Genomic DNA, 17,910 nt, shown 5'->3' on the forward strand with positions numbered 1-17,910 from the left:
ATAAGTTCCATAAATGGAACTTGTGAATTATTTATTACAACTGTTCAAAATGTCATTGACACTGCAAAGGGCTGTCGTACAAATTCAAATCTCTTCTCTCGTATCGTCTCGCGTTAAGCTTATCCAGCTCTCGCCGCTTCTCGCGCGTCGCAATAAGTATAAGTAGTTTATTTTCAATGCCGATGAAACGGGAAGGAATCACGCAGCCGCCACCTGCGATGCGTACTTGCACTTTGCCCAAATTCTCGTAAACATCTTCGAGATAATGCAGACGAGAGATAATACTAGCTCTATGACCTAGATTATCACCGCTGCAAATGTATAGTAATATAGCTACTGACAAGCATTTTAAACCAAAGTCTTTTAATATCAGAGAGGAGGTATGACGCAACGTGTTTTCTTTTTTTTTATATAACAAGTGTCTTCCGTTTATTTTTACATGCTCCACCCTGCATGACGAAATTACGGACAGATATACTTGGATTAATTGTATTATAGAAGCTTTTATCCGATTTTTTTATTTTATTTATTGTCGTCTGTCCTCGAGATAAGAGCTTAGAGAAAAACATTAATTATACAATATGCGATACTGTTAAAATTTTTTTATCCTCCTCTCGCGGCGCTTCACTTTGACACTTTTATATGCGATATTGCGTATATATCGGCTGTTTGCGCACGTACATAGCACGCGCGTTTAGTCACGTATATCGTCATAAGCTCGATCGGGATTGTAACGACGCATTCCCCTGATATTTCGGTAGCCAAAAATTTGCACGATGTTTGAAATTGTTTGGAAAACGGGAATCCTTCGAATAGCTGCGGCGACCGCGGTACCGAAAATCAGTCGTACCTGCTTATGCGGCCGGAATTCGTAGAAACGCTTAATAAAAGACGTGAAACATCGTTCCGGCACTCGGGCAGGAGCGGGTGGCCCGTTCGAAGGGTGAACGTAGGCGTAGCGCGAAGAATCCGAAAATGTTGATGTTTTTATGTCTTATCTGCATATCGTCGTATCTTTGGCACGCGTAACTGTCTCTGGCCGGCGCGCTACTTTATGTCAGGTCTTTAATATTAATTACGTAAATAAATTAACAATCTGCGAAAAAATGTAGATACATCAGACCGTTATGTGCTTATGTATTTATCATCAACAATGAGATTAAGTACCTTATACGAGTAGATTCGAATCTGTTGGCGTAGTTTTAAACACTCTCTGTGATTACTTTAAAAAAATAAAAGCAATGCAATACTTTCCAGTAGACTCGAACTTGGACGAAATAAATTTGAACTCTCTATGGATACCTCGAAAAACAAGAATATTACTTCCAAGTGAATTAGGCCAGTCATATTAGACATCGAATCGTCCAATTAATCTTCCCAGGTTGCAACCACCATGAATCGCTTTGATTTGAGGTGCTATAGTTGGAATTTAATTTGCTTTGCAAAATTAACGCGGAATAAAAAGTTATTAACAATATTATCAACAAAATACGCGATTGTTTATATTTTTTCTCAAATATCTCGAAAATTAAGCAAGATAGGGTAACTAACTATACGTTTCTTTTTTGTAGAGCGTAAAATTATCTACAATAATAATCTAAACAACATTTATCGTCAGGTCAGTCGTTTAGCTTGCACGCGCCGTCAAAGTCCGAGACTCGGATCCCGAAAACCCTCGATTTCATCGTTTTTTTTTATGTTGCGCCGCGGTGATGTTTTTCCGTCATTTAAAATGGAATTAAAAATCCCCCAAAAAATCACACATCATCTGAGAACTACAAAGAATACTTTTCATGATGCAACCGATTTTTTAGACCCTTTTTCTTTAATTTGTAGCTATGTAAGCAAAAAATTTTGATTTTTTGGAATAGTCTTAGTTTTTCGCTGTTTTCAGACCTTAAAATTTATTTGAGACGAATTTTATCATACGCATCTTGTTGTGGACAAAATTTGCAACAAAAAAGAACCCTTGTATTTTTTTCGTACGACGAACGCTGATTTTTTTATTGACGCGCAAAGTTATTTTTATATAATTATTTTTTTATATAATTACAAAAATATATATATTAAATTATCAACTGTTGAAATTAAATATAAAAAGAGATATCATTAAAAATATAGAATAAAAGTTACTTATATAAGGATTTTTCGCTTTCTATTCTGAAGTAAAAAATGCGATTGAATAATAAAATGTCATTACAGCGATCCCAAATTATATGCAATATTAGTATAATAAATTGTGGATGCTAGTTATGTGCTATATTCTTCGTAAATTATTAGTGTATAGAATATTAACAAATATATGCCCCGAAGTATGAGAGCATCAATTACTCGGGAATCGTTGTCAAATACTTATTATCCAATATTATAAAGTAAAAGAAAAGTCATAAATAATTTATAAAAACCTATATGAACAATTGTCAGAGAATACTAAAGACTTAAAATGATTAATACATTGATGATTTGTGATGATGACATTGATGACGTGTCGTGAATTCATGATTAGTGGTTAAACATTGTTTGTGAGGTTGGGTTCGCATCAGCTGTTACGATCTCGATCCACGAAGTAAAAGTAAACTTTGTGACAGCTTTAAATCCACACGGTAAAATCCTATTTTTAAAGTTTTTATGCAATCCTTGATGTTTCATCTATCAAATGCTAGTTTTTCAAACTAAGTTGGTTAAGTGTGTATTAAATCAGTGCTCATTTACCTCCAGAACGCGACCGTTTCTCATATATACGATAGGCTCAAAGTGGTTAACTTCTGAATAATATCACAAAAAAAACTATACGGTCAATATTGCTTAACTTTTGGGATTATTTGCGTAAAGTGTTTATGTAAATCATATAAAAAAATTAAGATTCTAAGTTGACTTTCGACTAATAGGCAAACCTCCTTAAAATCTTTATGCATTACATTCTTTAAATTAACAACTTTATTTTTAGAATTCAAGCACTAGGTACTTGTAAGATATTCGATTCTTTACGATAAAAACTACTTATAAGTACATTTCGAATCCTATAAAGTATCTACCTATTCTAAAATTTGAAACTAACTCGGGACCGATTATTTCGCGAATACAATGTATTAGATATTATTTCTTATAAATATTACACGAATCTTAGTAAATAAAACTTGATTATTGGATCTGACCTGAACTTTTAAGTACACATTGCCCTTGATCCTATTCCCAATATTTATAGAATATATAAATATGTAATTTTAATTTAGATTTGTATACATGCTCTAACTGCTAGATGTTAGATTAATGGACTAATAACCTTAGACATTGCAACAGTTATGTAATCTGTATTATATGAATTGTAATGTAATAAATTTGTAAGTACCGGAATTACTGCATTTTTCGTACGTTCCGAAGAAATGTCATGTATGCGAGAGAAACAATTTTTTTGTATTAAAAAAATTTTGATTTGAACACGAAGGGTTCTCGAAAGTCTCGAAAGAGCAAAATTTGTTGTATCAGCGCTGTATATACAGCGCTAATTCGTTTGTAATAACGAGTTCCGAGTTGTATAAGCCTATACAAGTTTCGACTTGCACAAGGCTGTTGCGCGAGCCCAGCGAGGGGCAATCGAACGAAGCGGAGGAGGTGACGAAGTGAGTTGGCGGAGAGAGAAAATTAGTTCGTATATAGTCGTATGTGATTATATATGTATATATATACAGAGTGCTGAACGCTCGTTGAGTATGTGAGATTCTTCGAAAGGAAGCGAAATCTTTTCTCGGGAGAGACAATCGGGAGGACAAACATTTTTTCGTTCAGGAATTCCAGAATGTATATCATTTTTCTCCGAAATTACTAACGCGATCAGTTTCAAGTATTTCTTATTAAAGAATGTCATTGACCCGAATATTGATGGAAAGACAACAATATGTTCGATTTTCGAGAAGCAAGATGTAAATAAAAATGTAAATTTGAAAAGTAAGAATGCAACCCCGCACTCTGGCAGTTTGGATATTAACGGGAGCGATAAATATGTTTTTTTTTCTCTTAAAAGTTAGCATAGCTTAATCAATACAATATATAATATAATTTGTACAATTTATGTATATGTAGGTACATATATATATATATATATATATATTATATAAAATATATTAATTATAATTTATATTATACACATATACACAATATATATGTGTGTGTAGGTGGGGGTGTGCGTATGTATAATACAATTCGATTATTCAATACACGTAACTCAATCCAGTTATCGATACGTGCAAAACGGATCGTTAGATTTGACATTAGATAATGCAAAATCGATGGGAGATTAGTAAGGAATTTCTGCTATCTTAACGATAAGTTCATCGATTAGAGGTATGACGCATTAGCTCTATCGACCAAATGAACCGGAAATTATTCACACGTAACGTATTCTGGATTTGAATTAATTTCATCCAAATCTCATTTATAAAAATAAACTTTATCTTTTGATGACACAAAGATTTAAATGTTATTTATCAAAACATATATACATATACAGGATGTCCGTCCATACATAAATGTCCGAGCAAATATCTTGAAAAATATAGAAGATATGGAATTTATGGACGGGCAATATATATGTATACAACAATGTAATTTTTTCTTGTAGTGCGTTTAAGAGAAAAGAGCAGAATGATGTCGATTTACAACATAGCTTGTTAAAACGCTATGGCAGATTTTATGGCAGATACGAAGTGCTCGATGCAAGTGTTGATGCAACAGGTGCCAAGGCGAAAGAATCTCGGATTTATTTGATGATGTCTCTCGCGAAAAAAAAACTAATATGTCATGTTGATACGATCGGTATTTTATCTATATAATCGATAGACGTGCAAAAAAGCGCATTGCACGCCCGTCACCTACTTAGGTCTATAATCTTTTCTGTGTTGCCGATAACAGCCGGAAATTTACGGCGTTTGGCCGTCAAGATGCCAATGACTAATAAGCAACAAGGAATTAATTGAACAAAGAAATATTGGCGTACCGTGCCTTCTCTTCATGCCTCTATCAAACATCTCGAATCCATATCATCGTAAAATAAAGAGAAACTACATGTTCTACGCTTTTGCTATGCTGACCGAGCAACGCGCGCAAACATAATTATAAGGCAAATACAAACAAGCGCGCGAGCGCGTCGAACGTGGTCTAAATTATCGTTATTACAATAACGATGAGTAATTCTTCTGACTGCAACGCTCTCGTAATTATTTGTTGTCTTCTCACTAATGTTACGTATCGATAACTTTCTTACCCGTTCACCGCTGTCGAGGACTAGAGATTATTTCGATTATGTAATCCGATCGAGAGGCGGGGGGGGGGGGAAGCAGCGTATCCGTAATAAAAGCGGCCGATGTCCGGTTTCACGAAGGTGTTTCCTAAACGATTCTCTCTGCGTCTCGCGGGAATGTCATTGTGCCACTTGCCGATGCTAATGGAATACCTAAGTCTGGACCGATATAACGCGCGTATATATCAATGCAATGACCGTACGATTTAATGCGTGGGCTTCAATGCCAAGTCGGGTAATGAAATGGTCATCTATTCTGCTAACGCAGACCGCGCTCGCCTTAGAAACGTAATGCAATTCGAATCGTCGGAAAGCCGACATGTAGTTTACGTTGGTGTAACTACCCAGCAGCAAGCATGTCCAAAATCGGGACATAGGACGTCATAAAAACATCTTTAAGACATCTTTAAGACGTTTCATAATATGGTATCCAAAAGACGTCTGATATCCCGATTTTGGACATGGTGCTGGATAGTATTACCCATGCAATTTATATCAGCCTAATGTTTTATTTATTTTAGAAAGTAAAACACAGTGAAAATAAGATATACGTCCGAGAGATCGTCCTTTCTCGTCGCGTTCGCCGCGATACTGAAACGCAATGACGCGCGGTACTTCTCGGGAATACGCGCTTCGTTAGCGAGACTTATCATTGCGTCATGGTACTTGTAGACGCGCATTCCCCACTCGAAAGCACCTAGACGATTCTATCGCTCTCGCAAAAACAACTTCCTTGAGCTGCCTCGCGAGGCGGATTTACTATATGCGTGAAAACTAACCCGCACAACACGCACGTAAAAACATCTTTAGACATGTATGTTATTATGACGTTTTTTGGACATGCGTGTTGTCTAAATAATATATAAATAATAGTTGTCTTAACAAACAATTATTATGCGCATCTCACGCGTCGAATAGTTCGGTAATAAATCAACGATCAGGCACAAGGTACGAGGACAAGACTTTTTTTTGCACAGAAAAATTGGATTTTAAATTCAATGGTTTGTATATGCGCTAAAAGTTTACAAAACTTATATTATCGGCGAATCATTATAAATAACCTGTGTTTTACACTCAATATATTTTCTTTCGTTTCAATATCAAATTACACGCAGGCGTTCCGCAACCGCGTACTCAGAAATCGGAATAGCGGGAAGTATAACGAAAAATTTTCGTGTTTTTAATTAGACGCGCTAATGACCGCGGTATTTTTCTCGCCGCTGCGAGCGTTAGGTCGCGGCACGATAACCCGTTCTATTTTGGTGCTCTGAGCCCGAGATGCACGAGTAACTCGGGATTAGAGTCTCGTGCGAAAGTTGATTAATAGGCACAATGACAAAAAAGTTGATAAGTGCATCGAATATTACGCCACGATAAGCGACACACTAAGCTGTTTGCAAAACTCGCTAAATGCGCAAATCCTATTGATATTGCGCGAACGATCAGCGGATCTTAAACGCGAATATGTAAAGAGAGAGAGAAAGAGAGATTGATTGATTGATTGATTGATAAGTATATTTATGCCCAAGCATAGCTACAGGGCAAAGATAGCAAAATATAGTAATATACAAGATAAAGATACAGTGATACGCAACTTAACTTAAACGCAACTTAATATTAGAAAGACACATAATCTACAAGCAACTAAAAATTAAAGAAACAGAATGCAACTAAATCGAACGCAGGTAATACTAAGTGAAGAGAATACTACGAGTACTCTATACACACTACACGCTAAAATATCTAAGAAACTTAGTCCGAGAATTTGGATGACAGCAGGTAGGAGGATCGGAGGAGATTCTTAAAAGCTGCAATAGTAGTAGCGGATGTAATATTGTCCGGGAGAAAGTGCCAAAAATAGATAGCCGCTATCTGAAAGGAATTTCTATATATTTCCGTTCGGAAAGCTGGGATATGGAAGGTTTGCGAAAAAGAATTTGCAATTCGAGTCGATCTTCTGAGCGAAGGGCTAAGTGGGGTAAAAAGTTCACTCAGATATGCTGGTGAGCCCATGTAGATGATATAATACATCAGACAGCCAAGAAAATACAATCTTCTATTTTCTACGGACAGCCACCCTAGGCGTCGTCGATATTGCGTTATACGCTCGTCTTTCCGCAAATCAAAGATAAATCTGATACAGCAGTTTACAAGTCTCTGTAACTTCAGATTAAGTTCCTTGCTCAAGCCATGATAGACAAGGCAGCAGTAGTCCAAGTGGGGTAGTACCAGAGATGTTACCAGCTTGATTCTAAGTTCGGGGTGGAAAGAGAACTCTTGCTGAATTTCAATTTATACAACGCATGATGAACTCTCTGCGAGACATGCGAGACATGCTTATTCCAAGAGAGATTCAATTCGAAACAGACTCCAAGGTTTCTCACCTCACTTACATATGGCAAAGGCGTGTGATTAACAATAATAGGTGGTAATGCATTCAGATCAATATTGTTGATATTTATTCCACTGCCAAAAATAATGACTTTGGATTTTGCAGGGTTCAGTTTCAACCCATTGACATTTGCATAATCGAAAATAGCGTTTGCATCTTTGGAGATTAAGTTAAGGTTGTGGAGGAGATCGGAAGGAGCACATGAACGATAAATTTGAACATCGTCAGCAAATATCATGTAGTCGGAATATATCAAGAATGTACCAATGTCATTAATGTAAAGAGTGAACAAAGGTGGACCGAGGACAGAGCCCTGCGGAACACCACACAGAGTAGAAAGCCAAGAGAAATGGTTACCCTCATCGTCAGCGACAGCCTGAGAGCGACCAGTGAGGTATGAGTAAAGCCAGATAAGAGTGGGGTCAGAAAAACCCAGTTCTTTGAGTTTGATCAGAAGTCTGAGATGCGGTTCTGTGTCAAACGCCTTGCTGAAATCGAAAAGGATCATGATTGTAACAAGTCCAGAGTCAATCGCTTTCTTTATATCGTCACACACATGCAAAAGCGCAGACTGAGTGTTATGATACGGACGAAAAGCTGACTGTCTCGTATTGATAAGATTATGCTTAGTTAAATAGTCAGCAGAGAGAGAGAGAGAGAGAGAGAGAGAGAAATTTTATTGTCTCTCCATAAGTGTTACAAGTGCGTCATTCCATTTTGGAGCACGATGATCAGATGTTTTTGATCAATGCATCTGTGCATGACGCAAACATTATCTTTCCTTCCAAGTATATATTGGCGCTCGTCTGGAGCGACCGAGAGAGTAAGCTCGCGCCAAGGAGGCGAAAGAGGAGAAAGGAGTTAATGTTAATCATGAGCGACACGTAAGACAGCGAAAGTAGCGAAGGAGGAGACATCCGGTAAAAGCCGCTACTCGCGCGGATGTGGACGATCACGTATATCGAATAATAAAGCTGATGTAATCAATTTAGAGAAATTAGAATAGCAAATTATTCGCGTAGCGTTCACGCAAGAGCGGTGACCAAGAAGGAAGAGAAAAGGGACGGTAAAAGGAGAGAGAGCGTAAATCCGCTGAAGAGATAGCGGAGAGAGTGCTGCAATCTGTTATAACGATCGATTCCGACGTATCTGAGCGACAATAAATATATTCGATTTGACCGCAATTTTTAGAATCAGAGAACCATAGGCACTCGACAAGATTTCAGCGTGGACAAAAGTTTAATTCTACAGATCTGAGAGATATAAAGTTTTAGAAATATAATTTTAAAAGTACATAGAAAAAAAATCAGTCTTTAATCAAGACAAATATATTCAAATCAACACGATCATTGTTTCACATGTATGAGCATGCAAGAATATATAATTTTCTTACAAGAATTTTTTATTCTTGTATTTCAAGAATATTATAATTTAATTTGAATATTATAATTGTTATAAAAAGTACAATATGATTATTTTGATGATATAATGATGTCTTCTTTTTCCGATTTTTCTTTTTCTTTATTGTAGCATAATAAAATTAAATCAACATTATTTGTGTTCACGTAGAGAATTATTGAATTTTAAAATAAGATTACTGTTTTTATCGTTATAATAATATAAATATTCTTGGTTTAAAAGTATACTGTTATTCTCTATCTCAATATTTTTTTGCTTTCCATTAATAAAAATTATTTTTGTAAAATAAGATTATATTTTTTAAAATTAAATTATATACCTATATACACATATAACGTTTTAATGCAAATAATTTATTTTTGTTTAACGCTGTATAATCTTATTTTAAGATTTACATAAAAAATAAAGATATTCTCTAAATTAAGAATGTTCCTTTTTTTCGGTGTACGCGTATATATATTTTTAGGGTTATAATATATATATATATATATTCTTTTAGAAATCTCATTGTTTATCCTTATCATTATATAATATATTATTACATTTAATAATATATAATAATATATTATTAAAATATATTATAATTAAATAAACTTATTTTTATTATACATATTATATATCTACTCGTATATATATATATATACGAGTATATATATAATAGTATATATATAGTTTATTATACATATATATATATATATATATATATGTATAATTCTAAAATCAAACATATAGATAAATAAAAATAAAAATAAAAATAGTGAGAATGAGACCAATTAATGAGAAGAGCGTATATGCGAAGACACGTAAAACGCGATGCGCTTTGCTTGAATCAGGACGAAGGTCCACCTAAGGCCACGTATCCTCAAACGTCCTCGGCGGTCCTAGCATCACAGTAAGAATGCTGTTCTCTTTGTGTCCACTGAGGTTACCACGCGTCATTGAACAATATATGTACCTGCATGTAATTCTTACAAATGGAATCTGTCTGTACGCCGCTTATGCAGATGCGATATTCTCGTAATCAGCAGATAATCGCTTTACATAAATCGCGAGCCCGAAATAATGCGGACGCGTGTAAATAGAACGGGTTCTTGGAAGGTCGATTGTTGAAAGCATACCAGATCTAACGTTAACGTGCCCCCCGTCGTCGCGGCGAAACATTTCAGAGATCTTTTCCTCCGCGAATAGAGAGATTCGAGGAGATTTAAAATTCTTCGGGAGAAACGAGCGCATTGCGTATGTCACACGCGCGCTTACAACAGGATATGGTTCCGATATGTCTGTCGTAATGTCTATCGGCATGGTAATACGACATAGTACGGAGGATTCGATCTTTCTTATTCTGAAAACTTCGCGACGGCGAAGTAAATAATACTTCGATTTCCAGTCGTTCTGAATAAGCCCCTCATCCGTCAGAGATCCTTTCACGATATAAAAATGAAAAATATTTCAAATTTCTTCCAAGAGAGATAATGCTCATCGCGATACGGAGAACGATTCGTATTTATCGAACATCGCATGCGTATATGAATCATTTCTGGGTTTTCACTTCAATATTGATTTTTCGATAAAGTCGTACATTGTTATACGTGCGTTATTGTTACGAGTAACACGGTACGTTTGGCTTTTGAATGTAACGAATTGGCGACGCGCGTAGTTGTATCGCGATATGCGATATCTCCATCTCGCTTCGCGCATTTTCACGATTCGGCGAGAAGAAACGTGTCTACACCCTACGAAAACACGTGAGGCGAACGTAAATACGCCGACAAGTCATGACTGCTGCTCATTTTTGGAAAGATTTCCAGTCGATATACAGCATCAGTGACATTACATCTATGTTATAATTTTGCACTTAACAATGTAAATGTTAAATGGCTGGTGATTTGTTTCGAAGAATCGTTTGATATTCAAGCATTAAAGCTTCGACATTAAAATCTTCAAAGATCGAAGCTTTGAAGCTTCAAAGAATCAAAATCGTACAATTATTAATTTAATGTAGTGGTCATAGTACCGCAATAGGTACACATTTATAAAATTATATGACGAAACCCGAATAAAATTTCTAATGTTGCAGGTATGTCGCTTATGTCGCAAATATCTTTTTTGAAGCTTCGGAGTTTTGAAGACGCACACTTCGAAGGTTCGAAGTTAACTTCAAAGCTTCAAAACTGTCGAAGAGTAACAGCCCTAAAAAGTACCTAATATAACACATGTTGTTATATTACATTTACATTGTTGAGTGCAAAATTATAACATAGATGTACGTAATGTAACTAATGCTCTGTCAATTGGATTACTATCGAGAATCGCTCTTGAGGCAATACAATTTATAGACATATTAGAAAAAAACTCCACAAAAAGTTACCCTTTTACTTACTTTTATTTTACTAAAGTTAACAGCTTTTCAGTGGTTAATGGTTGAAAACAAAGTCTGTCAGTAGAGAGTATTCTTCGATTACTAACTTAAAATTAACTTTAAAAGTTTTTATTTTAAATTTTGTTTAACTTTATTTTATTTGTGAATTGAGATGCATTTTTCTTTTATCTTCTTCTGTTCTCTGAAGCATTATAGTAGGGGAGCTAGCTCCATTTTTTCATGATTATTTCGGTACTTATAAAACTTTTTGTGGTGATTCAGAATGTTATTTAATGATCAAAAGAATTATGGTGCAAAATGACTGACATACCGAAATGACTTGAAAAAAAATTTTTGTTGCACAAGTGAGCGGCTATACCACCCTAAAGCGCCCCACTTTTTAGTCAGTCCCCGGAGTTTTGATTATTAAATAACATTCTGAATCACCACAAAAAGTTTCATAAGTACCGAAATAATCACGAAAAAATGGAGCTAGCTCCCCTACTATTATAACATCGTTGAGACTTTAAAAGGTGTCAATTTATCGTGGAAATATCATTTAAGTATCCAATATCATAGATATTCGATAGTTTTATTTTTGCATAGTATTATAATAATACTGTTCAGCAAGAATTTACTTTCTTTTGAGCATAAGAGCGAGAATAATCGTTTCCCGTAGTTTTCTGGCTAAATACGATCCCTTGTATGAATAAATGAAATTAGAAAAAAGTAAATGCGTTCTTTCGATTATCTGTAAAGCGATGTGTGTATCGTAGTACTTATCAAATTCGGACAGATGGTCTTGATCCCTTGGTATGGTCGAAATAATACAGACTGAAATGAAAACGCTAATTCTTTCGAAGAATTTTTTTTAATTATACTAAATCAGATAATGCGATCTAGGTATCGTTGCGCATCAGCATTTCGTTATCGAACGAAAAAGACGGTCTATTTAAATTTAATTTTAGACGTGATCGAAGATCTCTCGAGTATCGTGTTCGAAAGCAACTGGGACTGACCTATGCTAGGATAATCCGTGGAAAATCTTTTCTCCGTTATTTGCATGCGTGTTTTCTTTTAGTTTTTGTTCGTCGAGTGAGGCTGACTTGAGTACCACGTCGCGTTGTAGGAGTAGAGTTAAAAAAAAAACACGGGTTGCGATTGTTTTCAAACAATCTCCATCGACGCCCCGGCGCGGCTGCTGATCGCGAGGTACTGTATCAAGGAGATGAACCATCTTTCGCGAATTTCAAAAGATCTCCGTATTTTTCAAATTTTTATAATATACTAATATACTTGTTACAGAAATGATATTAAAAAAGATTGTGTATCCGTTAGATTACAATTCATTACGGTTTTTGGTACAAGTTAGCATGCAGATAAATATGCGAAATTGACAAGTTAAAAGTTGACAAAACGATGGTCTCTGAAACTTAAAAAATTTATGAAAAATGTGTATGCGAGGAGACATCAGATAGTATCTTGTGCACGAGCGAAAAGATCGGTTTTATTAATTAACCCGATATTTCTGTTAAACTTACTTATAGGCTCGTATACTCATGGAATTATGCATTATAGTTCAGTCAACAAGATTTTGGTTGAACTGTAAACTGTCTTATACATCATCAGAAATATATTGTGCTGTTATGTAACAATTTTGTTATAACATTATATTGTATATAACAAAAAAGAACTTTCTATAGCTGCCCAATTTCTGCTGAAACCCGTTCTCGCGTTCGGTTATCGCACATTAATCGCATATATTCTAATAATATTTATAATATTCATCCGTTTATTCGAGCAATTCGCCCTAGTTTAGGCTTTGTTAGATGTAGGGGACCGGGACAAACTCGACACGATTTTTTCAACGGCAATTTTTAACAATTAATTACAATTTTCAAGCAAAATTAATAATACACATTTAAAGAATGTTTCTTCAAGTACAAAATTACTTAAGGAAGTTTTGCTGTACGTCGCTTAGTTTTGCCTCCAGGAAAGGAATAGTGACGCGAGGACAAATTTTCAAGTTAAACTCGACACTTTGCCTGATCGACATAATTTGATCTGGAACTTATTTTTTATTGTCCGAAATACATTATTTCACTAAAAATAAATTATTTATCGTGTATTTAGAAAGTATACAAAAATTCGGAATTAAGTAAAACAATTGTTGGAAATAATAAGAACAAAAATTGTTGAACTATCAATTATTTTCATGTAAACTCTTGTTTGAAAAACAATTTATGTGAGTAAATTCGCGATTAGACGTGCGCACACATTTGTCATGGGTTATAATATGGCTGTTGGACAAATCGAGACAGTTCCATTTCTTAAATGCGTTTTATTTTATGAGTAAAATTTATGAGTAAAAAGTTTGTATTATTATGAGTATATATATGTATATATATATCGCAACCCGTCGCGTCGCGTAAAAGAGTTCAGGGTGCCATTACATGGAGCGCGGAAACGCGGAAACGCGGAAACGCGGAAGACAAAATTTACTAGATTTCCGTCGATCCGTTCCGTCTGTTTTGAATGCCTTATATTACATGGAGCACATTTTGAGCGGAAAAGCGGAACGGAGAATTATAAAATATTAATTTTTAACGGTATTTATTTATTAAAACGCTTGTATTCAATATAGATAAGCTGAAAAGATAAGCATATTAATAAAAATTGCAATAAATTAAGTAACACAATTTTAAGAAATAAATACAAATGTCTATTTGTCACTATACTGTTCCGCTTTTCCGCGCAAATTGTGCTCCATGTAATATAAGGAGAAACAAACTCGCGGAACACGAACGCGTCAAAATCTGTTGTCAACGCGGATACAGTATACTCCATCAAATTTCGGAGCTGTCTAATTACATTGAAAAAGAAAGCTTTTACATACTTCGATTACTTTATTATTTTATAAAAGTGGCAGTATAATATTATAAATCCAAACATCATATGTTGATGGTTGTTATGAAGTATCTTATGCAAGCCAGGGTACATACATACACGATGATAATAGCGGATTCCGCTTTTCCGTTCAAACGTGCGGGACTCAACTCGCGGAAACGCGGAATCTAGTTACTATCTGTTCCGTGCTTCCGCGTTTCCGCGTTTCCGCGCTCCATGTAATGGCACCCTCACGGTCGGTCTCGCTCCGCGTATACTTGGCGCGAGACACTACCGTGTCTCTTGATATATATATATATATATATATATATATATATATATATTATTACATTAATAAAAAAGTTTTGAACATGTTTCATACATCGTTATATGATAATGTTATAAAAATTGCAATTTGTAATAAATTATACAATAAAATAAATGTATATTATAATAATTATTATATACTATTTTGTTATTAATGCCTTTAAACACAATAAAAATTATGCAATATTAATGAAATAGTTCACCTTGCCCGACACAGTTTAAATTACCTGTCAAAAATCTACCCTCGAAAATTTTGTATTAAACTCACTATAAATAAACGAAATTGGTTAGAAACACGTTGTAATAAACATTTTACATTACAACTCAGCGTAAATAAAATTCAGCTATCTATAATAATTTTCAAGTTATATTGAAAAAGTTTAGGATCAAAATACTCGAATTTTCTCAATAAAGTTTTTGATTTTATTATAAAGTTTTCAATGAAAATAATTGTAAGTAGAATAAGACAGCTAATCTACGATTCCGGTATAATATTTTTCATATATAAATACACATAGAAGAAGTTCCCAGGTGAAATACTCTTATAAATAGAACAACCGCGATACCTAGAATATTAAGGCCCGATTTCTCCAACGTGATTTAATCTAATCGGTCGATTAAACTCACTCTTCATCTCTTTCCAACTGTTCTCCTAGAAAGAGACGAAGAGTGAGTTTAATCGACCGATTAGATTAAATCACGTTGGTGAAACCGGGCCTAGGTGTCGCAATTTAACAGATAGTCAGGGAATTAGGAGAAACCGGGGCTAATTGGCCAGTTTTTCAGTGCTTAATTTTTAGTAAAATACATAAAATAAATATCATTGTGACATTTGCTGCCTACGGTAAGACGTACATTTGGCTATCAAAATAAATTTTTTTAAGTTAGCTTAAATTGATAATAATTAATGCATTTAATATTTTCCGTATACCTTTCACGCTCGCTAATTAACCCTATGGTCGGGGTTAGTTGACTAACAGTTTGGGGCAAATTGACGAATAGATATAATCGGTTGGGCAAGTGTTATTAATTGGCAGCTTAATCCAACGGTAATAAAATAGAACAATATTTGTTGTATTATAAATTTATTAATTATTTTTAACAAGATAATCATTATAATAATACAATTGATTATTATAGTATCTCTTTAGTAAAATTAGTGACTTTGAAAAAATAACAGAAAATTATGTAATAGAAAATTTTTAAAAATTAATAATGTTCAAATTATTACAAAAAACTTAACATTTTAAAAAAATAATAATTTTTAATATATTATCTAAAATAAGTTATTATTAAACAAAACACACACACATAAAATCATCTTTCTGAAAACAAAAAAATTCTGATCTCTACATTAAAAATAAAAACATCACATGGAAAGAGATCCAATATTCCAATGTAACTGTTGGTTGACCAGTCAACTAAACTCAAATAAGTAGTTAACCAACAAGCTCCGAACGACTATTTCTATTTTTATTTTAAGTCCTTTATCTAACCTTTAAATATTTATGGATTTAAACGAAACTGGTCTCAATCTCTTGTCTAATAAACCAGACTCTAAAATAGTATGCGATAAACCTTATTCTTTTGTAGCTACATAAAGCGTGAAAACAAAAAAATCTCGGATAAAAAATATTTACTTACGTAGACAATTTTTTAACAAACTCGTATAATTCTATAATAACATGCATGCGACTGTGGCTCGGCATCTAGTACCTACAGTTGAAGAAGGAGGAATACTTGTTTCTATAGTGAATTTTGGCGCGATCTAGCGCGCATCTATGCGAAGTTATTAACGATCAGTCTACCTGCTCCTATCGCCAACTAGCCCCATTCTTTCCTACTAGCTGTCGGCCTTATAGTGTTTTTTCAAAATTTAAAAACATTGGACCGGTAAAATGGTTCTTGCATACTCGATAACTATTATATTTGTATACAGCAGGACCTTTGGTATATAATTATTTTTTATTGCATGCTGCTATCCATAATTTGCATCTTTGAAACATATAATAATAATCATCGTATAACAATTACATATAATATTATATAATATCTTATTATATAATATACAAATATCTATTTATAACATATATCTAATATATCTATTTACAAATAATATTTATTACCGTATTTAGATATATATTTATTTATGTATTTATGTGTATTTTTACGTATTTATGTATTTATGTATTTATGTATATTTATGTATATTTATGTATTTGTCATAATGAATACGTATGTACCTTTCTGAGTCTTTCGGAAATCGGAACAAAGTTTCTTTTGATCTCATTTTTCCAATGCTAACACTACCACAATCTTTAAATACACACCGATAACCACTTTTATTACTCATTATGCCAATAAGGAAACCTTTTCTTCGCCAGTGAATAAAATAAAAAGGAGTAGTAATAATTGACACTGACTGGCAATTTATATTGCCAGTCAGTGTCAATTATTACTATATATATATAGTAGTTATATTACTATATATAGATAGTAGATAGGGACAGTGGGAATCTCGTTAATCCATTCATGCGCGTCACTAATTAGATGACGAGGCATTTGGCTACCTTAAGAGAGTCATAGTTACTCCTGCCGTTTACCCGCGCTTGCTTGAATTTCTTCACGTTGACATTCAGAGCACTGGGCAGAAATCACATATATATATATATATATATATATATATATATATATATATATATGGGTAGAGATTACAGAAACAGAAAACAAACATATCGCACCCCTAGAACAATACTTTCACAACTCACAAATTCACAATTTTACAAAAAAAGAGGTAACTAATGCAATTACAATTACTTATATTTTGTGAATAATAAAATTTATACTGTTTCTTGAACAGGTCTGGTGTAATTCACTTGTCAACTTATTTATAATACTATTCATCCAGCGACCGCAACATAACCGGTTTAAAAAAATAACGACACTTTTACTCCGTATTGCGGATTTCACCTTATAGACTTGTGACACTATTATATAGAACGTAGGTAATATTTTGAGCATAATTTTTATAGGCTTAACTGATAAAATCAAAATTAAGTTGTGATGCGATATATGAACATATTTTATACATATTAATTATGTATATTTTTATATGAAAAATCTTTTACCAGGATGATACTAATGCTACTTGTTATATGAAAAAGTAAATGTAAAAATATGATGTAATAATTTACATAATATATCATTGTTGAACGTACCTATTGTATTTAA

Source organism: Temnothorax americanus, unplaced genomic scaffold (assembly GCF_048541705.1).
Source record: "Temnothorax americanus isolate GAGA-0224 unplaced genomic scaffold, ASM4854170v1 Scaffold37, whole genome shotgun sequence".
NCBI classification, from domain to species: domain Eukaryota; kingdom Metazoa; phylum Arthropoda; class Insecta; order Hymenoptera; family Formicidae; genus Temnothorax; species Temnothorax americanus.